Consider the following 22097-nt stretch of genomic DNA (forward strand, 5'->3'; position numbering starts at 1 on the left):
GGCAGAGGGTCGCATGGAAGAGGCTTCTGCTGAAGGATGGCCTGGAGCCCGCAGTGGGAAGGAAGGTCCGCAGTTGAGTCGGATCTGGCTTAAAGGGACTGAGGAAAGTGAGTTGCCTGGACGATCTGAGATGTAAAAAGCCCCGTAGAAAATCTACGTGCTGTGCACACAGGTGTGTCCTGGTCTCTGGGGACGGGCCGGGACACTAATGGAGGAGAGGGAGGGAGAGCTCGGCTCTGACGAATGTAAGGTTCACAATCAGAAAATCTAGAAGTGGGGGAGCGGGGAGGGAGGGGACAAAAATGAGGAGCTGATGCCAGGGGCTTAGGTAGAGAGCAAATGTTTTGAGAAGGACGAGGGCAATGAATGTACAAATGTGCTTGACACAATGGATGGATGTATGGTTTGTGATAAGAGTTGTCTGAGTCCTTAATAAAATGATTAAAAAGAAAGAAAGAAAATCTAGAAGGAAGTGAGTTTAATTTTAGGAAGCATGAACGTCTGTGTCAATTCCCAAAATAGCACTGCACTTTGGGTGACATGTGGGCAGGTGTGTGTGGAGGTGGGGGGAAGCGGCTGGAGCTTGGGGCTGCGAAAATCTCGAAACAACCCCCCCCCACCCCGGCATGACTCAACTTCAAATGGAGTACTGCTCTTTCCTCCATCACCGGGCCACGCCTCCAGTGCCCTCCCCACACTGTCTGAGAAGCTCCAACTGGGTGAGGGCAGAGGCCTGTCTTCAGAGTTCCTGTACTCTCTTTGTCCTCCGTCTTCCGACCTTGTGCCCCTTGCTTGTCCCCTCGGCAGAAGGCACGTCTGCCAAGGGACACTGGGCTTCCCCTAACAGCCAGTGTCCGGTGTCTGCACTTCATGGCCTCTTCAAAGTGATCAGACCTGGGCTTCCTCATTCCAGTGCCATCCACATCCCGGCTGCAGCCCCGGTCCAGAGCAGTGTACTGGCGTGGGAGGGGCGGAGATTTTAGTCAAGAGACCATCCGAGAGTGCATTGTAAGCGTCTCTTAGGGAATTCGTCTCTTCATATTGGGCAATTTATATATCAAATATAGGTATAGATTCATTATCTATATTAATTATTATATGTACGGGGACGGGAATTTCACAGCATGGTGACAGATCAAAAGGGAAGTGCTTTGGGGCTGCATGTAATTCATGATCACAATAAACAAATAAACAATCTCACTGCCTTCAACTCAGTTCTCACGCATGGTTACCCAACAGGACAGGGTGGAACTGCCCCTGGGGCTTCCGAGACGGTGACTCTTCATGCTTAGCTGTCCAGCACCATTGACTGCATGCCTACTAAGTTCCCAAAGGAGCCCTGGGGGCGTTGCGGGTTCTGTGCCGGGCTGCTAACTGCAAGGTCAGCAGTTTGAAATCACCAGCTGCCCCTGCGAAGAAAGAGGAGGCTTTTGTTTGGGCTGGGTCTGGACCGTGCAGCCGCCTCCCCTAGCTCTCCCGAAAGATAGCCTGCTGCACTGTGTAGTCCCTGCCTCCAGCATTCCAAGGAGCTTATCCCTTGGCCTGCTGGAGGAGTCGGTATAGCCCCTTCCCTCAGTGTTCCAGGACGATTTACTCACAGACCACATCCTGCTTCACAACCTGCAACTGCAGCCCCAGAAGGCCTCATCAGTACATACATCCTTGACTCAAGCCCTGTGTATGTCCCACTGCCTCACTTCCAGATGCAATTTTCCTGACCTAACTCATTGGGTCTCAGAACCCACCTGGTGGCTCAAGATGCCCTGTCCTTTCTCTGCTCTCCCTTCCCTCCCGGGAGTGCTTTCCCTGCCTCAATAAAATCCTTCTCAACTCCACCTTCCTGGCTAAACTCTATCTCTGTTCCCGCCAAGTCTCCAACCTCTCAGCTTTCTGCTCGTGTGAAGATGTACCCTGTCCTGTCGGGGCACTGTGAGTCAGAATCACCTTGATGGCCGTGAGACTGGTCAGGCACTTGGTTAGGTGCAGTGCATTCTTTGTCTAACTCCAGCATCCCCAGAGCCGGTACAAGGACCTCATCGCCATCACCACCTTGATCAAGACAAGCAAATGAAATAAGTGCTTCACTGCTAGGGGGTTCCCCTGGACACTGCAATTCTCACACAGCCTAAGACAGCGGGTTCTCAACTGGCGGGTCGCCACCCCTTTGGGGGTCGAATGACCCTTTCACAGGGGTCGCCCGATTCATCACAGTAGCAAAATGACAGTGATGAAGTAGCAACGAAAATAATTATATGGTTGGGGGGGGGGGGTTACTGCCACATAAGGAAAGGCAGGAAGTACACCTATGTGCCCCATCTAGGTGAGGACCCGGGAGTGGTGAGGTCCGGCAACATCGGAACTCCAGCCTTCCCCTCTCAAAGATGGGGTGGGGGTGACCGACCCTCACCTTCTCTCCCCTTTCCTGGCTTCGTTTGCCTTGTTCATGCATATCACTTTAAAATATGTTCTAGGTACACGGGGGATTCAAAGAGTTCGTGGGAAAATGGAGTGAGAAGATCATGGAATTTTCTCCCACGAGCTTTCAGAAACCCCCGTGCACTATTTATTGTATTTAATCGCTGCCTTGGTCACGCGTTGGGCTACTAACCCCCAGGTCAGCAGTTCGAAACCATGAGCTGCTCTGCGGGAGCGAGACGACTGGGCATCCTACTCCACTGAGAACTATTGTGCAGAAACCCACAGGGGCAGTTCTACCCTCTGCTATAGAGCCCTTGGGGTCGGCATGGCGCTCCGGTTGGTTTTAGGTTTTCCCCAAAAGCGTGGAGCAAAGATTTAGTCTGTTTTAAGCCCTGCTGTCGCCAATGATTGACACCTAGTAGGTCTTCAATGGATGGGCGAGTGGTGGGTGAGTGCTCCAAGGTGCCCGCTCCCGTCGGCGGTGCCAGCCTCCAGGTGCACGCAGGGCTCCAGCAGTGGCGTGGAGTCCTGGTGATGGCCAGTGCAGCTGGAACTGGGGCACCCGGGGTGGTGGCTCTGTCCCCCGGGGATACCGGGCTGCCTGGGGACGGGCGGAGGAGGGGTGCCGGCTGTCCGCTCCCGCCGCATGCCAGCCTTGGCCGCCCTCTGCGCATCCTGCGGCCCGCGCCAGGCGCAGAAGCCGCAGGGGCTGGGAGAGGCCAGTCCACCGAGTCCGCGCGGGAGCGAGCGCGGCGGCGCGAAGGTGGGGAAGGGGGCGGCGGCGGGGTGGGGGACAGGCTCGGGGCGCGGGGCACCTCGCCCTCTCTCCGCAGGGCCCTAGCCGGGCCGGGTGGGGGTGGGGACCGGGCGCGCTAAGCCGGGGGCTGCGGCCTCCGCAGCCGCCGCGCTTCCACCTGCGCAGGCCCGCGCCGCCCGCCCCGCGCCGCCGCTATTGGCTAGCTAAAAATGCCTTGCTAATCTGCGCTCATCTCTCCTCGCCTCCTCCCCGCTCTCCTCCTCCTCTTCCTCCTCCTCCTCCCCGGCTCTGACCTTCCTCCTGCCCGCAGCCGGGCCGAGATCGCTCGGAGACGCGGTGGTGGCCACCTCGTCCGCCGCCTCCTCCCCTCCCCGCCCCCGTGGGAAGCCGCCCGGTCGCGCCGCTGATGGTGCCCGGCGCTCCTGCCCACAGGTAGGAAGCTGGCTCCTCGGATGGAGGGGAGGGGGCTGTCTGAGAGTGGGTATGTGTGTGAGGTGGGCGCCAGCTGACACCTTCCTGGGCTAGAGCCCGGGAGGGAGGATGGGGCACTTACCTGGAGAGAGGTGGGCCATGACCCGAGGTGTTCCGTGGGCGCCGCCCGCCGGGATGCCCCTGGCCTGGGGCCCTGTCGAGCTGGGTGGGCACCTGGCTGCGCCGGCGGAGGCTTTACCCTGGGGAAAGCATAGGAACTAGGTTGCTTGGGAAGCCAGGAGCGGGCCTGGGTGGTCCACGTGCCTGGTTTTGGAAAGCCAGCTGAGTGGGTGGCAGTGCCAGCTTGGTGCGTATGCTATTTATGGATCAGAGTGGGCTGGGGAGAAACACAGTAGCAGATGGTCTCTGTCTGGTTTATGATTAAAGGTATTTCCTTCTGCCCCCTTCTCCCTTCCCTGACACCTGTGATCAGGAAGGGAGGAGGGGTGGGAAGGAGGGGATGCTCAAAGCCCCCCAGCCACAGCCCAATCTCTGGTCTGCCAGGCACTGCCAGTGCCCTCACCTCTCCCACCCCCTTACCGCTGGTTGGGGCAATCTCATCTCCTTATTTTTTGCCACAATGTTACGAAAGAGTTTCAGGGTCATCAGAGTATGTGGGACCAGTGACAGGGCTGGGCCAGAGTCAGCTTCGAACCCAGCCACCCTGTACCCCCTGCAGCTCAGCTTTGCACCCCACGTGCCGTGACACATGTGGTTTCTTTTCTCTGGGCAAAACCACAAATAGCCCACAGTGCCTGGCTCCTGGCATCACGTGTGTGCCAAATGGAGCTGTCTGCTCATGGCTCTGGGGTTTCTGACTTCAGGTATGACCCAATCACCACTGACGGGCTCCCCCCCCCCCAACACCCCAGGAGAAACCCTGGCTCCGTGTTCTCCGCCCCAGCCTGCTCTGTGGTGTCAATGATGTCTCGTCTGCTGCCCTCTAGGCTCGAAGTGTCGTCAGAGAAGGAAGCGGTCTGATTTGTCTGTGCTGTCACCCTTGCACCTGACCGGGGCCTGGCCACAAGTACATGTTTGTGGAATGAATGGATGAGTGAATGACTGAACTTGAGCTCTGAGAGATGGTGGGAGACCCAAAGGAGCCCTCCTGGATTCTCCAGGACCAGCCCAAACACCCCCCCCCCCAAATCAAAAACAAACTCACTGCCACTGTGTGCATGCTGATTCATAGAGGTGCTGGAGAACTGCCTCTGGGTGTTTCTGAGACTGCAACGAGAGCCTCATCTTCCTCCGAAGAGCAGCTGGTGGTTTCAAACTGCAGACCTTGCAGTTAGCAACCCAATGAGTAACCTTGACGCCACCAGGGCTCCTTCTTCCTGGACCAAAGAGCCCCACAGATGGACCCTTCTCTTCAGGCTCTTCCAGAACCTGGAGTGGATTGGGGGCTGCGTCCTTTGGAGACAAGACGCCACAGTCCTGCTGGTTCCAGAAGGGCTTGCTGGCCCCCTGTTTTGAGAGTCCTAGTCCGGGGCAAACTTGGTAGGAAGCCTGAGCAGAAAGGTCTGACTCGCTTCATGTCAGGCTGGCATCATCTTCCTGGGATGCAAGCTCAGACCTGGCTCAGCCCTTGGGAAAAACCCGGGTCAGCTCTAGGCAGGCTGCGAGGGCCTGAACCAGGCCAGCCTCTGTCACTGGGCCTCCAAGCAAGCTCTGAGCTTCTGCTGGGACTACTCCGGTGTGTGGATGAGAGGCAGGGGCGGCCACCAAGGGGACTGGCCAGCCACAGAAACCTGGGTGTGTGGACGTGACATTTGCACAGCCCCCTTCCAGCCTTGTTCCCGTGACAGTCATGCCTGACAAGACACCTGCAAGACATTCAAATCGGAGAGAACGGGAAACGAGGGCCCACAGAAGGTCAGCCACAGGGTCCTGGCTCCAAGTTCGGAGATTTTCCCACTGAGTCCCAGGGCCTGTGGGAGGAGAGTTGAGGCTGGGGTCAGAGCGCTGGGTTATCACCAAGCCCGGAGGTCCCACCTCTCTGGCCCTGTCCTGGCCCCTAGTGCTGAGACCATGCCTGTGAGTGCTCCCATAGTAATGTCCATTTTCCACATTAACAATTAACTCATTGAATTCACACCGTAGCCCAATAAGGTGGGGGAGACAGAGGCCCCAAGGGTTCTGTGTAAGGTCACACATTAGGAAGTAGAGGAGCTGGGATTTGAACCCAGACTTCAGAGTCGATGCCTGACCGTATATTCCCTAAGAGCAAAGAGACAGTAGACATAGCGGCTGGAGTGGGGTCTCCATGGAGATATGGGCTTCAGGGACCCCATGAATAGAGCCCATGCACCATGGTAGTGTGCTGGTGTAGGCGCTCAGAATGACAACACCCACAGCAGCCAGAGTGGTGTTGGCGCGCACATGCACGTGTGTATGTGTGTCAGGAGGTGCGCATTCAATCCTGTCACTCCTTTGCTCTGCATCCCCTAAGGCCCTCCCCCGCTCCAGGAGAAAGTGCTCTCTCAGTAGCATGACCCTGCCACCCTCCCCAGCCTGGGCTTCCTCTCCCCCCTGCTCTCCCCCTCCCCCTGGCTGCCAGCTGTTTCTCACTGCTCTCAGCTCCTCAGCTAAGTCCTGCTTCCCTTACCTGCAGGCTTTGCACAGGCTCTTGCCCCTGCGTGGGACACTCCCTCCCCCACCCCAAGTGCCTTGCCTTCAGGGGTCCACTGAGATGTTGCTTATTTATTTATTTTCCCAGGAGCTTCCTTCACTTGGTTGGGAGTCCCACCCTTGAATTCCCCCACCCTGAAACTTGATCACCTCCCTTGGGGACCCAACGCCTCATACAGCATCCTCATAATCTTTTGACTATGTTTTGACATAGTCCCCTCCCCTCCACTAAGCCGTGATTTGTTGAAGGCGGGGTCTGTATGCTGGCCTCTGGGCCCCCCTTGTTGTCTGTACTTGGGGAGGAAAGGAGGGAAGGAAGGAAGGAAGGAAGGAAGGAAGGAAGGAAGGAAGGAAGGAAGGAAGGAAGGAAGATAGATGGGCCCCATCATACAGGTTCTCTCTTCACCAGTCTTGGGACATCGGTACCATTTCTCCTTCTCCCAATAGGAAAGCATTCAGAAATTTGCATGAAACCTGCCAGCCTCCACTGGCGAGGTGAGCCTGGCTGCGGGCCTGCAACAAGGAGAGGACATGTAGGGTGCCGGGGCTCCCTCCTGCGGGGCATCTGCCGGAGGCAGAGGGCAAGGAGTGGCTGGGCTGGGTTGGGCTTGGTTTTATTATTTTTCTTCTTCTTAAAGTCGTCCGTATTTGTTGTGGAAAATTTAGAGTGTCCTGGAAAGCCAGTGCGGATGAGGAAAGCCCATTAGCCACCACTAGATCCACCTGCCACGGGCACTTTGTGGCTGGCGTCCCGGCAGGGGCGAGGTGGGCAGACAGGAGCAGGGAAGGCTGGGGCGGGGACTGGTGGGGCAGGTGGGAGGCAGGAGAAGATGCTCTTCAGCACATCACTTGTGGTAAGCCGGGAAGGGCCACAGGATGGGTACAGCAGTGCCAGCGGTCCCCTCAGCGACCACACTGTCCTCTGGGACTAGAGCGGTTCTCCAGAGTTGCGGGGATCTGCTTGGAGTGGTCAGGCACTTGGACCTGAGCGCCCATTGGGCAGGGGTTCCCAGGTGATGGTACCAATGATGAATGCACTCGGCTGCTGACTAGAAGGTCAGAGGTTTGAGTCTACCAGAGGTGCCTCAGAAGAGAGGCCTGGTGATCTGCTTTTGGAAAACCACCCATTGAAAACCCTGTGGGACATGGCTTTGCTTGGACACCCACAGGGCAGGCATGGGTGTCAGGTTGGGGATGTCTCAATGGCAGCTGGGTTTCGTCAGGTTTGGGACCCATCAGGCATAGGAGGGGCATGCCTCTGGGCAGGCAGCCAGCAGCAAGCAGGGGCTGGACAGAGGAGACCCATGGGGAACTGGGCCCAGCTGCCTCCTGAGAGAGAGAGAGAGAGAGAGAGAGAGAGAGAGAGAGAGAGAGAGAGAGAGAGAGAGAGAGAGAGAGAGAGAGAGAGATGGGAGCGGGTCCCATGGTGGCTGGGCTCTGCACTCCCAGCCACATCGTCTCCTTCAGGAGTGAGGCGACGTGTCTCTCGGGTTCTGAGACTAGGGGTGCTCCAGGAGACAGACCTGGAAGGAAGGGCAAGGAGATGGAGAGGGGCGGAGTTGACCCTGGGGACAAAGATGCTGAGGCTGAAGCAGGGAACTGCTAAGGCAGCTGCACCCTGGTCCGACCATCCCAAAGCAAGAGACCCGAGAACTAGAAAGGCGAGGCTCACCGAGCCATTTATCCCTCTGCCTTCAATTAACCCCACGTGTGTTTATCGGCCAGGTTGGCACAATCAACTACCTCACCATCTTTCCCCTCCCCTTTTCCAGTTGAGCCAGTGAGGAACCAGGTCCTTTATCCGGTAGGATTTCCCCGAGTTCAGGTTTTGCAGACTGTACCCTGTCACTGTGGTCGAAGATGCTCATCTGACCCCTCTGTGAATTGCTAGTTGGCGTCGTCTTGTTTTTTGGCATCTCTCCATCTAATCACCACTAACTCCCCTTAGATCTACCTTGGAAACAGACCCAGAATCTTACCATCATCCCTGCTGCCCTTCCTAAGCCCCTACCACCGCTCCCCTGGTCACTGCAGCTCCTCCATCCCATGGCCCTTTTCCTCTGCCACTTCCCACCCTAGTAGCCAAGCCCCTTCCCTGCGGAATGGGCTTCAGTGACCCAGAGTCCTCCAACAGCCTGGGAAGCCTGCTGTGAGGGATCCCTCTGCCTGACACTTCTTAGCTCACCTCACACCATTTCAGCCCCTTTGTCTCCTGTCTCCTGACCCTTTCGTGGACATATCAGAAAACCGCCTGTCTCAGGGCCTTTGCACGACTGGAAGGCACTTCCCCGGAGATCTATAGGATCCTCATGCCTCTGTCCATGCCACTCCCTCAGGGAGGCCCCCCACACCACCACAGCTAGGTTTCCATGTCCTGCCCTCCTCTCTGTCCCTTCCCAGGAATGACGCCATCTCCCCACAGTATCAGCTTTAGTTTCTCTGATTGCCTCTGCGTTCCGAGGGTGGGCCCACAGGCCTCAGCCCCTTCCCTGCCCCACCCCCAACTGCCCTCTCTTCCTCGCTTCCTGTCACCACTCTCCCTCCTCGTTTCCTGAAATGCAAAGCAACTCCAGGGTGGGATGTGGTGCTTCCTGGTTTATGAAATATTTCCTTTCTCAGGCCAGGTTCCCTAGCAGCAGATCCGGAACTCTGGGAAGTGATTTATGGCAGGCTCCTTCTCCCTGGAAGGTAGAGAGGGAGCCAGGGAGCGAGAGAGGCTTGGGGAGGAGCTGGGGGAAGTTGTGCTTCCAGATGCAGCCTAGTTCTGGTCTGGTCCCAGGAGCGGTTCTAGAGCAGGAGCAGCTGGCCTCACCCGGTGGGCCTTCCCCAAAGCAAGGCAAGGGGCCAGGCCATTGAACCCCTTCCTTCTACACCGTCTTTCAGAGGTGGCTGCGGAGGGTGACCTGCTCCCAGGGAAAGGCATTACCTCCCAGACAGCCTTAGGTGGGACTGCTCCCAGCAGCCTCTCAAAGGCAGCAGCTGTGAGCTGCCAGCAGTCAGCACCTCCAGAGGCTAGGGGCTGGGTGCCCACTTGGTAAGGGGTGCTCACAGCACCTCCTCCCCTTCTGTAGGCAGGGTGTGCCCTGAGGCCTACCACAGCTGAAGAGGAAGGCATGTGTTCATTAGCATGATGCCCATGGGGAGCTGGGGTTCTCCGGGGATCCACAGCCAGGGAAGGGCAGACTGGCAGGGTCCAGCTCAGAGTCTTCCTTGGGGTCCTCTGATTGGTAGAGAAATATCTTTGTTTTTTAAATCATTTTATTTGGGGCTCGTACAACTCTTATCATAATCCATACCTCCATCAATAACAACATTTGTAGTTGCTGACTCCTATTGTCACCAGCAGCCATTTTTTCAACAAATACGTTCTTGAGGACAGACTGGGAGCCCCTTTCTGAGCTTGCCATTCATTCACTCAGTCAGTCGGCTGTGAAGGGAGCGTACCTTGGCCCGTGGCTCTGGGACTCCCGTCCAGGGTGTCTGCCCCCATCACCACCATGGGCACCTAGGTTGGATCCTCAGCAGCCCCGCCTTCCACAGTCACAACCGCTGATCCCCAGGGAGCACCACTACGGAGCTCTGGTGGTGTCCTGGTGATGCGGTGGGTGGCTAACCTCAAAACCACCAGCCGATCTGGGGGAGCAAGATGGGGTTTTCTGTTCCCGCCAAGAGTGACCGTCTCGCCAGCAAACAGTCCTCAAACTAACTACAAGCTTTTCTTTCTTGTTGTGTTGTGTTTTGTTGTTATTGGTTTGTTGTTGTTATTTTGTTGTATATTGTTGCTTGGTTTTGCTCTGTCTTGTTTTTGTGCATGTTATTATCTCTGCAGGTCTGTCTAAATAAGATAGGTTGGATGAACAATCGGGAGGAGAAAACAACGGGACCGACAGTTCTCGGGGGACATGGGAGAAGGGGAGGTGGGGGAAAAGGAAGTGTTGTTAACAAACCCAGGGACAAGGGAACAACAAGTGATCCAAATCAGTGGTGAGGAGGGTGTAGGAGGCTTGATAAGGTCTGATCAAAGGTAATGTAATAAAGAGGAATTACTGAAACCCAAATGAAGATTGAGCATGATAGTGGGACAAGAGGAAAGTCAAAGGAAATAGAGGAAAGAGCTAGGAGGCAACGGGCATTTATAGAGGTCTAAATAAAGGCATGTACATGTGTAAATATATTTATATATGAGGATGGGGAAATAGATCTATGTACATATATTTATATGTTTAGTTTTAAGGTAGCAGATGAACATTGGGCCTCCACTCAAGTACTCCCTCAATGCCAGAATACTTTGTTCTATTAAACTGGCATTCCATGATGCTCACCTTCCTGACACAACCACTGAAGACAAAGGGGGTGAATAAGCAAATGTAGTGAAGAAAGCTGATGGTGCCCAGCTATCAAAGATATAGCGTCTGGGGTCTTAAAGACTTGAAGGTAAACCAGCAGCCATGTAGCTCAGAAGCAACAAATCCCACATGGAAGAAGCACACCAGCCTGTGCGATCATGAGGTGTCGAAGGGACCAGGTATCAGGCATCATCAGAACAAAAAATCATATCATTGTGAATGAGGGGAAGTGGAGAGTGGAGGCCCCAAACCCATCTGTAGGCTACTGGACATCCCCTTACAGAAGGGCCTCGGGGAGGAGATGAGCCAGTCAGGGTACGATGTAGCAACGATGAAAAATACAACTTTCCTCTAGTTCCTAAATGCCCCCCCCCCCCACCAGCCACTATCATGATCCTAATTCTACCTTACGAATCTGGCTAGACCAGAGGATGTACTCTGGTACAGATAGGAACTGGAAACACAGGGAATCCAGGGCGGATGATACCTTCAGGACCAGTGGTGTGAGTGGCTATATTGGGAAGACAGAGGGAGGGTAGGTTGGAAAGGGGTAACTGATTACAAGGATCTACATATAACCTTCTCCCTTGGACAACAGAAAAGTGGGTGAAGGGAGAAATAGGACAGTGTAAGAGAGGACAAAATAATAATTTAAAAATTATCAAGGGTTCATGAGGGAGGGGGGAGCGGGGAGGGAGGGGGAAAATGAGGAGCTGATGCCAGGGGCTTAAGTGGACAGGAAATGTTTTGAGAATGATGAGGGCAATGAGTGTACAAATGTGCTTTACACAACTGACATATGTATGGATTGTGCTAAGAGTTGTATGAGCTCCTAATAAAACGATATAAACATTTTTTTAAAAGAAAGAGTATCTGTCTCAGAAAGTTGCTGGGGGGCAGTCTACCCTGTCCTGTAGGGTGGCTTGGAGTCGGTGTGGACTCGCTGGCAGTGAGTTTGACTAGGGGCCGAGCTCTGAGTTAAGGCCTGCGGTTGATTAACTCACCTTCCTGGTGCGCCATGTTCAGATGGATAGTCAGAGTCTAAAGCTGGGGGGTGGGGCACATAGCCAACCCACTCTGCTATTAACCACAGGCTGGATTTCAGGAAGAGAAGTCTGGTGATCCACTTCTGCACATCAGCCACGGAGAGCCCCGGGAGCCCAGCCCTCCTTTGATGCACAGGGCAGCCCTGGGTCAGAAGGATTCACTCCGCATCCATCACCTACTCCTGCTCTTGTTTCCGTTTAAGCTGAGCCCGCAGAGAGGCTTAAGGCATCCAGCCAAGGTCCCAGGGTGAGTGTGGGGTTGTGCTCCTGGTGACTCCCCCACTCCCCCCTTCACTCAAGGCCTCTGTGTCCCCTCCCCCCAGCCCCACCCACAGCAGGGTATCTAGTGTTGCCCCTATCAGAAGCTCCATCAGACATCAGACACCTGCTGCCCGGGCATTGGGTGACTGGCTGCCTTTTCAACTGTCCCACTTGGCCCTGACCCAGACGGGGCATCACCGAGGAGATGGCTCCCCCAACCTGCAGGGCCAGAATCTGTGCTTCAGCATCCCCTTTGCTTCCCCCCACCCCCGTCCCCCGCCCCATCATTGGCCTGCACTGACTGGACGGACCCACCTGCCAGCCCAGCATGGTCTGGGGACTGTTGCCCACTATCCTGCCTCTGCTCCAGCTGACCGGATAAACTGAAAAAGTTTATTCGGGTTCATGCCCCTGGAAGGGCCGCTGGGGTGGAGGTGAGGAGGGGGGTGCTAACCTTCCTGTTCCTCCTGCTCCCATGGAGAACCACATCATGAAATACCTGCCCGAGGGGGTAAGAATGGAAAAAGTTCCAGACAGCCTTGGTGGTGGGGATCTGCAGGAAGATGTGGCATGAGGCCCCAGGCCTGCCCCAGCTCCAACCCCGGGCCCCTCCGGCTCCCCCAGGACCCTCTGGCTCCCTCCCTCATCCCCAGCCTGTCTCAATCACCGCTCAGCTGAGGGGTGGGGAGGCTATGCCCTGTTTGGCAGAACTCTGGGAATCGCTTTCTGGATTTGGCACATGAAATAGCATGCACATCATGTGCAAATGAGCCGTACCTCCTGGAGGTGTAGCCTACAGTGGGGCAGTGACTGCTCCGAGCACCTGCCGGCTCTCAGACTGGGCTGCTATGGTCTGTGGAGAATTGAGGTGCCCCTGCAGAGGCGGGGAGCACCAGGGCCTGAGGAGCTCTCAGGGCTGTTACTACAAGTTCATGTCCGGTTCCTCTGGCTTGTTTCTCTGTGACAGACGGTGTGATTGTTCTCCCGGGGTCATTTCGTTTGCCTTCATCCTTATTCACTCACGGCCATCGAGTCACCGCCGACTTGTAGTGACCGCCTGTCGGTTTCTGAGGCTGTGACTGTCGAGGGGAGTAGAAAGCCTCGTTTCTCGCCCAAGGCGCGGCTGGTGGCTTCGAACTGCCGACCATGCGGACTGCAGCCCAACGCGTAACCACTCCACCACCAGGGCACCTCCTTGCACTAATTAGTTAAACTTTTTTCCAAAAAGAACTTCCCCACTTCACCTATTTGTTTCTTCTGCAACACAGCTTATATGACAGAATAAAGGACTGGATTCTTTCTCTGTTTATCAACTTCCAGAGATGTGTGGGTTGGTCTTCTAGTAACTTCCAAAGGTAACCACTGAGTACTTGTTCCCTATCAAAGTGAGTAATTTCCCCGCAACGAGGTGCACATTACTATAGCACCAGCACTGCTGTTGCCATCAGGCAGGTCATTGCTGCAGCTCCAGAACTCTTCCCCACCACAAGCCCCTCGGTGCCCCAGGAGGACACCCTTCCTAACTTTACTGAGGGTTCTTAAAAGCAGACTCACTGTGGAGTCAGTTCTGACTCACGGCAACCCTCAGGGCAACAGGACAGGGCAGAGCTGACCCTGCGGGGTTTTGACGCTGTGGGTCTTTATGGGAGTAGAAAGCTTCGTCTTTCTCCCGAGAAGGGTCGGGTGGTTTCAAACTGCCGACCTTGTGGTGAGCCGTCCAAAGAGTAACCACTATGCCACCAGGGCTCCTTCGGGGTTGTTAGCTGCTTTGTTTTTGGTTTTACCACCGAAGCACACATCCAAGACAAAACAGCCTTCTCTTTTACAATTTCAATCAGTGGGATTAATTACGCATTCTTGTTTCCACCACTGTTCATTGTTTAATTGAGTAGCGTTAAGGGCGGTCCCAATATCGTGCAACCATTACCACTCCCAGGACTTGTTCGTGATCCCAAACGGAAGCTCTGTTTATTAAATTATGAAATGATAACTTCCCGTTTCCCCACCTCTTCCAGCCCCGGTAACTTCTTCTCATGCATTTTCTGTCCTACTGCATCTGTCTCTTGCAGCGATTTTCCATATTTCACTTACCATGATACTTCCAAGGATCACCCATGTTGTAGCATGGATGGAGCTTCGTTCCTTTTTATGGTCAAGTAATGCCCCACTGAATGCATAGACCGCACATTGTTGCTTCACCTGTCGGTGAATGCTTGATTGTTTCCACTCCGGGGACCGTTGTGAATAATGTAATCAACATCCGTGTACAAGTTTCTCTGAGTGTGTTTTCAGAGCCTTGGGAGACATAGAGATAGAATTGTTGGCTCAGCTACTAACTCCATGTCCCCTTTTTTTAAGGAACTGCCCAACAATTTCTGTAGTGTTTTCCATTCCCACTCGCAGTGCACGAGGATTCCGATTCCCCACGTTCTTGACGGCACTTGTTAGTGTCTGTGGGTGCGACATGGCTTGGATTTGCATTTCCCAGTCCAGTTGCTACTGAGTTGCCTCTGACTCATGGCGACCCTCTGTGCGTGAGAGGAGAACTCTGCCCCGTGGTCTTCGCAGAATGTTTAAGCAGATCGCCAGAACTTTCCAGATTACAAGGTGCCTCTGGGTGGATTTAAACTGCCAACCTTTCAGTTAGCAGCTGATCATTTAATCATCTGCACAACCCATAAGCAATTGCTTTCTGCACACACACACAGACACACACACAGACACACACACACACACAGACACACACACACAGCTATAACTCACGCAAGGTAATGTTCATCCCTGTAAGTGCACGATTCAGTGGGGTTTTTGTATATCTACAAAATTGCTCCACCCTAAAATTATTATTTATAAACTATCAAGAGAGCAGGGGGAAGGGGGAATCGGGGAGGCGGGGGGAAGGGGAAAAAGAAAAAGGAAACTGAGCTGATTCCAGGAATCCAAGAGGAAAGCGAATTTTGAGAATGACGAGGGCAACAAATGTATAAGGGTGCTTTGCTCAATTGATGTATGTACGGATTGTGATAAGAGTTGTATGAGCCCCAATAAAAAGATTTATTAATAAATAAATTGCTCCACCATTGTTGCTACGAGGGCCTCCGACTCATAGCACCCCTACTTGAGACCCGGTGAAACGCTGCTTGGTCTTGCGCGGCCTCTCAGTGGTGGTTATCCCTGAGCCACCTCTTGCAGCCACTGGTCAATCCATCATGCTGACCGTCTTCGTCTTCGTCGCTGCCTCCTGCTTTTCCAAGCATGGTGTCTGTCCTTCTCCAGCGACTGGTTTCTCCTGGTAACTTGTCCCAAGTGTGGGAGAAGAAATCTTGCCACCTCCACTTCTAAGGAGCGTCCTGGCCGGCCTTTCTCACACAGATTTGCCTGCGTTCTGGGCAGTCCTGGCACCGTCGGGCTTCTTCGCTGGCATCTTAATGCGAAGGCATCGATTCTTCCTTGGCCTTCTTGTCTCCTGGTCACAGACATAGGAGGCGACTGAACAGGCCACGGCTTGGGTCAGGAGCACCTTCGTCCCCAAAGGGACTTCTTTGCTTGGTTGCACTTTAAAGGAAGTCGGTGCTTGCCGATGCACCCAGTGGGATGTCTTGACTGCTTGCTTCCTTGGGTGTGGCTTGTGGATCTAAGCAAAAGGAAGTCCTTGACCACTTCAATCTTTTCTCCATTTGTCATGACCCCTCTCTAATTCCCCAACATGTTCCTCACCCCACAAAAAAAGCAAAACAACCCCCTGTGCCCACTAGCAGCCATTCCCCTCTTCCTCTCCCACCAGCTCCTGGCAACCCATCGTCTCTAGAGATTTGCCTGCTCGGGGCGTTCCAAGTCAATGGAACTGTACGAGCCGAGCCGTTTGCAACCGGCGTATTTCCCTGAGCACAGTGTTTCCAAGACGCATGCAGGTTGTAGCATGAGGAAACACGCTCCATCCCTTTTGTGGGGGATACCATTTCCCTGAATGGAGCGACCCCCGTTTGCCTATCCACTCGTCAGCCAGTGGGCCTTTGAGTTTCTTCTCTTTGGTGCTTACAGATTATGCTTCGGCCAGCCTCAGTGTGCAAGCATTTGTGTGCGCCTCTGTGTCCGTCTCCCTGGGGTCTACACCTGGGCTGGGGGATGCTGGCTCACAAGGCGCCTCGATGTTGCCTCTTTGAAGGAGCCGCCAGACTGTTCTCCCCAGCGATTGCGCCGTTTTTGCCTCCCAGAACAGCGATTTTCCACCTTCGCTCTGGCGCTTGCTGTCGCCCTTTTTTATCAGCGCCATTTCCGTGGGTGTGAAGCGAGAGCTGATTGTAATTCTGATGCGCACTGCCCTGGTGACTAATGGAAGGAGCATCTCTCCCTTTGCTCCCTCTCTTTTCTGGGGCCGAGAAAGGAGGCGGCTTGTCCAGGGAGCACCCAGCTACGAGGTGGCTGTAGCCCGCCAGAGCTGCTGGATCCCTGACGCAGCTGTTCGCCCTCCTGGGGGCCTCGCCCAGCACGATCCACATCCTCCAAACTTAGCCTTTCCGGCGCACGGCCACCGGGCCCTTCTGTCGCTCTCAGCCCTTCGCTTCCTTCAGTGGGAAGAGCGGGTCCCCTCACCTGCTTTTCTTCCTGCTCTACTCTGCTGTGTCACCTGGCCTTGGGAGGGGGCGCTTGGGCGGCTTGTCTGTCCATGGTCACATTCGGGAAGCTGTGGGTTCAACTGGGGGTAAAGCGCTCTCATTACTCACTGGCTCATCAGTGTCTTCACTGCCCTCGGAGGCATTGTGAATGTCGCGAGAGACTCAAGGCATGATAGTTGCCAGACTTGGAGGAAGGAGAACTGTGCAGGAGTCAGGTGTTTGGTCCTGGGTTCCCAGATGGGCTGTGCCATTCGTTAGCCTGTGACCTTGAGGGACTGCCCGCACCTTCCCCTCTCAGCCTGTTTCCGTCTCTGGAGGATGGGAAGGCAACCAGCATGCCTCCGTGTGTGTGTGTGTGTGTGTGTGTGTGTGTGTGCGTGTGTGTGTGAAGTAGTGGGTGCAATCCGTGGCAAGGACCTTGTCTGCTGCTGGAGTCCTGGTAGTGCAGTGCGCTATTCATTGGACTGTTAACCACAAGGTCAGCAGTTCGAAACCACCAGCCGCTCTACAGGCAAGAGAAGAGGCTTTCTGATCCCATCAAGATGTACAGCCTTGGAAACCCACCAGGGTGGTTCCACGCTGTTCTGCAGGGTCACCGGAGGTCAGAATCTCGACTTCAGGGCAGAGAGTTTTTGTGTTGAGGGTCTTGCTGCTCATTCAGGAAACGCTCGTGCGTGCTGGGGAAGCGCTCTTGGAGGAACATTCTATAGGACAGCCCTCCTTTCCACTCGCCGAAAGAGCGTCATTCTCCTGCCGTCTTCCGGCCTGCCACCCAGACCCAGTGAATGCCCACGGTATGCCTGGCACCCTGGTGGGCACTGGGCATGCAGCTGTGACCAAGAATAGACAAATGATACCCTTGTAGAGCTGGTGTTCGGGCAGCAGCGTGGCGGCGGTCAAGGGCAAGGCACAAATAACAACGAGAAAGCTCACACGTGCTGCAGAGAGCCGCTGGAGCAGGGGGAGAGGCTGGCAGTGATGGGAATGGTCTGGCCATTTTCGGTGGGGTGGGGCAGGGGCGGGGGACAAGGACTTAACAAGGTGAGGAAATGAGGGGCATGGATCTTGAGAGAACCACAGGTACAAAGGCCCCGAGGCAGGAGTGAGCTGGCTGGGTTTGAAGACTAGCAGAAAGGACTGAAATGCCTGAAGTGGAGCACCAGGGGGGGGAGGGGGAGGGGAGGGGACAGGGAGGGAGTAGTCGATCAATAGGCACCACCAAAAGCACATAAGGGTCTGGTTCAAACTGAGATGGCGACTTACTGGAGGGTGGTGGCAGGTCAACATTAAAGCTGTATTTTTAAAATGATGATTGACTGTTGGCACCGTCCTGCGAAGAGACAGTAGGAGGCCAGAGCAGAAGCAGGGAGGAAGGGGGAGGCTACAGTCAGCCAACGAGGAGATGATGGGCAAAGGGCGGGGGTGGGGTGGGGTGGGGAGTGGCGTCTGCTATGTGGCAGCTCTCTGATGGCTTGTCCTCTGGGTGGGCTTGGGAAGAGTCCTGGGTGGATGATGGTGTTCATTTCCTGAGCTGGAGAAGACCAGGTGGGGGGCGGGCTTGGGTCCAGTCAACAGTTGGTTGTGTCAGGTTGAGTGGGTTGAGCTGCTTGTTCCACGTTCAAATGGGATGTGAGAAGGTGGTTGTGTTTATGAGGCTGGTGTTCAGGGGCACAACGGGATTGGAGATGTGAAAGTGGGGTCTTTCAAACCTGGATGAGATCTCCGAGGGAAGGGAGGCCCCAGGCCTGAGCCCTAGGGTATCAGCCTGTAGAGGCGTCGAGACCGGAGTGGAGGTGAGTCGGGAGTGTGTTAGCAGAGGTGCCAATTGCGCCGAGAGGGGTTTAGAGACTGACCACTGGCTTTGGCACTGTGGGGTTAGTGGTGGTCAGGGAGGGCCAAAGCCCGAGTGGAGAGGCCCTGAGAGGGCGAGAGGATCGAGGTGTCCTCTGCTGACAGGGCAGGGGTTTCAGGACCACGTGAGATCTATGGAGAGCTTCTCTGATGAGGGGTCCGGTCTCTCTCGACAGGAGCTTTCTGTAGAGAGGGGGCAGCTGATCTGGGGTGAGGGGGCCGTTGCTGGAGCGATGCTGTTGCTGATCAAGGAAGGGGGGGGCTGAGTGTCCCGTGGAAGGGCGGCACAGCAGGGGTCAGGTGAAGGGGTGGGGAGTGAGTGTGGGGCCTTCTCTTCTGGTGCTCTCATTTTCTCAGTGAAATAAGCACTGTTTGTCAGCTGAGTGAGAAAGGAGGCGGCGGTGTGAACCTTTGTGTTGGAGTTTGGCGAGATCTTCACAGGCACTGAGTGAATCCATGCCATCGACTCTGCTCTGGAGGTGAGGACCAGGGAACTTGTCCGAAGGGAGAACTTGGATTTGAAGGGGGTCTGGTGGATTTCAAGAGCTCCCCTCCGGCGCCTTGTGTTCTTACAGGAGTCTGAACAGAAGGGCGTGGGTGGGAAGCTGTGCCTCCAGTCTCCCGCCCTAATTCACCTGCAGGGTGGACACTGAGGTCCAGAGAGGGGAGAGGACTACCTCAAGGCCACACAGCAAGTGGGTGACAGGACTGAATTTGGAATGCCTGCCCAGGGTCTTCAAATCGCCACCCACTGGGCCTCTTCCACCTTGTTCTAAGATCTAACCAGTGTCACACATCCGGGCCATCCCGTTCTCTTTCCTCCCTGCCCCCCCCCCCCGCAGTGCTGCCCTCTGGGGGTCTCCTTAACTGCTTTTGAGGCTCAGTTCAAGGTCGCCACTTGCTGGAATAGTTTCTCTTCTCTACTTCGTCAGACTCCAGCCAAACTTGGTTTCTTCAACTCTGGCTTTCTCACTGGGCAGCGGGCTGGGCACTGTCTTTTGAATGAGGTGCCGTCTACAGAGAGGAAGGTGTGCACTTCACAGTGGGACCACTACCCAGGACAAGAGCTAGAACACCTCCAGCATCCCAGAAGGTTTCTTCTTGTCCCTTCCCAGGAAACATCTGCTTCTCGTAATCACTGTCACCAGCATCTGATTCGCCTGTCACCAAACTTCATATAAATACAATCATGTGCAAAGCACTCCTTTGGGTTTTGTTTTGTTTCTTTTTAACCAGATAAGAAAAGCTACTGGACCAGGAATCACCATCTCGACACAAATACAACGGTGTAAAAGGGGAAAGGAGGTAGTTACACATTCGCTGTCTTTACACTGGCGAGTTCTCTATGAAGAGCAGGGGAGTACGCGGACGGATTAGCTGCTCCAGAAATGTGAATGTGATTGCCGTTGTTTTTGCCCTTCATTAAAAATCTGCCAGTGTAATAATGATTAATGAAACAGATGACACAGTGATTTAGTTCGTAGGTTTCACGGACAGGAGAACCAGCAACCCACACACCATGCTGTTCTCCCTTCTGGAAAGAAACTGAACGCAGCTACGCTGGTGAGGGCCTGGGGCTGTTCTGGTCCACCCTGGTGCTCCCCAGGGCGAGGCTCCCGCCCAGTGGGACACACAACGTGGGCCTTGGCTGGCCTGGTGTCATGCCATGTGCTGGGGAAGGCTCTCCTTTGTATCTGGCTGCTTTTGCTCAGCGTGTCTGGGAGAGCCATCTACAGTGTGCCCATTTTCAGGATTGGCTCCCTGTCATAGGTCTAGTTGCTAGGGCAAGATTCTGAGCTGGGGATTTGGACGCGGGAGGTTGCTCTTGGGATCGAGAGGGTTGACGGATGCAGGATGGGACTGCGATGCACTTATAACAGAAGTGCCAGCCCATTCCAGAGGGAGGTGTGCGGCTGGGGGGACTTTTCCATCCAGTATCAAGGCCGGGAAGGTGTCCAGGTGGTGGGTAAGCATTGGGCTGCTAACCAACCGCAATGAATCGGTGGGTTCACCTCAACAGCCTCTCCACGGGAGAAAGAAGGAACTTTCTTTTCCTGTAAAAATTGGCAGCCTTGGAAAACCTAGAGAGCAGTTCTACTTTGCCCTAAGAGTTGGAATTGACTTTGCAGCAGTGCGTGGTGCTGGTGGTGAAGTGAGAACAGGGGGCCAACCCTTCTGCATTCCCTGAGTAACCAGCAGATATTCCCAGGAAGAATACGTAATGAGACAGCTCCTTTCAGCCAAGAGCAGTCCCAGAGAGGGACTCCACTCTGTCCTATAATCAGGAGACACTTTCAACAACTGGAGCAAAAAAAAAAAAGAAAGAAAAAGGTGGGGGGGGAATGCCATAGACCTGAAGAGCGTACACCACAGTCCACCCCTTTGTTCTACTTGGAAATGCAGGCTCTTGTGATAATTTTATCCCACCTGGGTTTCTTCTGGGTTCTGGTTGACCTCTTTTGCTAGGGAAACTTAGCAGAAGAAGGTTAGTGAGATAAACTGCTTGCAGCAGTGGATCTTGGATGAGGTGACCCTGACCTTCAAGTCTCTGGCTGTAATCTCCTTTTCAGGTCATGGCTGCTGTACTTAACCACTGAGCACCAATATTGGTTGAGGACGTGCCAAGAGATGTTCCAGGAAGCCATCTGGATGCCAAACATTTTCTTTCCTGCTTATTCCGTGTACAGAAGGCTTCTCCTGATGATCAGGGTCATTTATTTCTGGCAGGACGGTCAGTGGCTGCTTTGCTTTGCCTGCTGGTCCCTTGCCACAAGGAGATGGAAACAAAACCAATGGCAACGGTAGCTTTACGTTGAACAAAGACCTTGCTGTCTAAGGATGGACACGTTTACTCTTTGAGAACCAGGGTTTTTGAACCGCAGTGTCCAGAGTGGGGGGTTGAGGAGCCCAAATTCCTCAAATGAGTCCGTGTCAGAGAACCCAGCGAGCAAGGAGCTCTATAGGGAACAATTTCACATCTTCACCACATTCAAGATTCTGCTTCTAGGTGTGGCTTGCCCCACAGGCCACAGAGCCACGGAGCCCATGTGCGACTCTGCCAACCACCAACTACGTTCATTCCAGTTACACGTCAGGGGCCAGACAGATGACCCCTGACCGGGCCTGTGAACCAAGTGGCCTCACTGTGAGCTGAGCCGGGAGTCACGTCCCTTCTGTCCCCATATGGCCATACCATGTGGGGCACTGGTGACGCGATGTCTCTGCCAGCCCCTTCACATGCCCACACTCTTAAGAGGAGGACATGGGGACTCTAAGTCTTTGGTACCAGTGCCCCTGGGGTTTTGTGTCCGACAGTCCTTGAAATGCCCAGATATGGTTATTTCACCGAATAAGTGGCTGTGTAGGTTCTTTGGGGAATCCCTGGCTGGTTCAAACAGTTAACATGCTCAGCTGCTAACTGAAAGGTTGGTGGTTTGATTCCTCCCAGAGACATGTTGAAAGTAAGGTCAGGTAGTCTACCCCTGAAAAATCACTGCCATGGAAATCTTACACAGGGGTTACTGTGAGTTAGAACTAACCCAATGGTGTGTGTGTGCGTGTGTGTGTGTGTGTGTGTGTGTAGTCCCTTTAGGGAGGGACTGGGAGGATCCTGCCTCTGTTCCCTTGCTGAGGAATTATGGGGTCCTTCTTTCTGGGGACACGTAGTCTCTCCTCCAGCCAATGGGTTTAACACCTTACA

At 54.5% G+C, this 22097-nt stretch overlaps 1 protein-coding gene across 1 annotated transcript in view; it reads left to right on the forward strand.

Moving 5' to 3' along the window:
- Window positions 1-3470: 3470 nt before the first annotated feature.
- Window positions 3471-22097, forward strand: part of PACSIN1 (protein kinase C and casein kinase substrate in neurons 1) — a 61695-nt gene continuing 43068 nt past the window's right edge. Inside the window, exon 1 of the mRNA XM_075555495.1 lies at window positions 3471-3607. The gene's annotated coding sequence lies outside the window, so the exon portion shown is untranslated. The remainder of the gene's footprint in view (window positions 3608-22097) is intronic.

The sequence above is a fragment of the Tenrec ecaudatus genome, chromosome 7, assembly GCF_050624435.1.
Source record: "Tenrec ecaudatus isolate mTenEca1 chromosome 7, mTenEca1.hap1, whole genome shotgun sequence".
NCBI lineage: Eukaryota > Metazoa > Chordata > Mammalia > Afrosoricida > Tenrecidae > Tenrec > Tenrec ecaudatus.